The sequence below is a fragment of the Cynara cardunculus genome, unplaced genomic scaffold, assembly GCF_001531365.2.
Source record: "Cynara cardunculus var. scolymus isolate 2C unplaced genomic scaffold, CcrdV1 Un_Scaffold_1173, whole genome shotgun sequence".
NCBI classification, from domain to species: domain Eukaryota; kingdom Viridiplantae; phylum Streptophyta; class Magnoliopsida; order Asterales; family Asteraceae; genus Cynara; species Cynara cardunculus.
Genome location: NW_020200694.1, coordinates 36667 through 38412, shown reverse-complemented (window position 1 = coordinate 38412; position 1746 = coordinate 36667).

Below are 1746 nucleotides of genomic sequence, written 5' to 3'. Positions count from 1 at the left end.
AGTCTGGCCTCTTCCCTTAGATGAGCGATCTCTGCCTGACGAGCTTTTTCTGGTTGCTCCTCCTCTGCTCTTGCACGAGCAAGCTCAGCTAATTTCGCTTGTTGTGCTTGATCTGTCTCTTCCTTTTTCTTCATCTCCCTCTCAGCTTTCTTTTTCCTCACCTCCTCTGTTTTTCTTTCTTTCTCTCTCTCTTACTCTACTCGCACCCTTTCTTCCTCTGCTCTCATCCTCTCGTCACCTGCTCTCACTGTCTCTCCTTCTGCTTGAGGCCTTAAAGTGTCCTCAATTCTCTCATGTTCATTGGCTGTTCCTATGCGTACCAGGGTTCAAGACACTAGTTTTAGTGTCTCGTGTGTACGTTTGTAGCTCTCCTTATCTTCTTTGTCTTCATATAGACCATTAGCTTCTTTGGAATTTGCCTCTCTGCTGCATATCCCTCTTTATTGACTGTAGGCCTGTATTGAGTGAGCACGTTCACCAGGTGAGAAGGTTGACGTCCCACATCAATATTGTTGTTATCGAGAGCATATCTTAGGAGAAGACCCAAGAAACATGGAAATAGCAGAGATGGCAACTGTCTTCCTTTGGCCTCCTCTTGACACTTCTTGGCTACGACAACCTTGAACTTTGTGTAGAGTATCAAGAAGTAGTCCACAGAGAGATTAAAGAAGATACCATAGACGATTTGGAGAACGTTCATTGAGCACATATCGAGGCTCCCAATCTTCCCTGTCAGAAATCTGTTGACCAATGTGAATAGTGTGTTCTACATTGGTGGAAGGTATTGTCGACGATATTGTGATGGGTACTGGATTACCCTGTTGTACCCCAAAAATTTCAACAATGCCACTATCTCGTCCCCAGATGGGGGAGGGGCGAACTCAGAAAGCCCTTGGTCAGTTTTCGTTGAGATTTCAAGAACCCGCGAAAACATGGACCTTGAAATATGAACTGTAACAAATTCCTTTGCGGCAGAGTCATAGAAATTGCCAACGATTCCTCTTTGAGATTCAGTTACGGCACAAGATTGCCAGTATTCTTGGATGTACCTTTCAGGGACAAGGTCATCCGTATTTGTCAAGGCTGGGTTTTGGAGGATTGATGATGAGATGGTATTTAGTGTCGAAGTTTTCAAGTTGGAGGTGAAGGGCATGGTTATTAGGTTTGATAGGAAGAGGAACCAGGTTTTGACTAGTGTCCTCAACAGTTTTGTGGGTTATGGTATGTGTGTGGGAGTTTCCTGATTCGGAGGAGGACATGGTTGCGGGTTTTTAGGTGTAGAAGAAGATTAAAGAAAATCTAGGGTTTCAAGAAACAATTCTTGATTCGAACAATGGGTTGGAGGAAAGGGTTTATGGGACTTACTTGACATATAGGATGAACTGTTGATGACTGATTGGAATTCCGAGCACTAGTTTGAGAGCTTGAATGTGTAATAATGGTGGTTGGAGGTTAAAAACGACGGGAGTTCTTGAATATCTTTGTAAGTGTAAAAAATTAATTTGGGGGTAAAAATTGGTTTAAATAGAAAAAATAAAAACACTTGAATGCTTAGCGCCCCAAACGTCAAGTAAAAACTGAAACGAATTTTTTTGTTCAAAGCCTGTGGGGGCGCGCCACGTGGACTGCTAGTTGCAAGTGGCGCCTCCCACATTTGAAAAGATAAGCTCACAGGCGGTGATGCTTATTGTGGAACACAACTATTAATAAAAAATTTAAAAAATAAAACCGGACGCCTTCTTAATA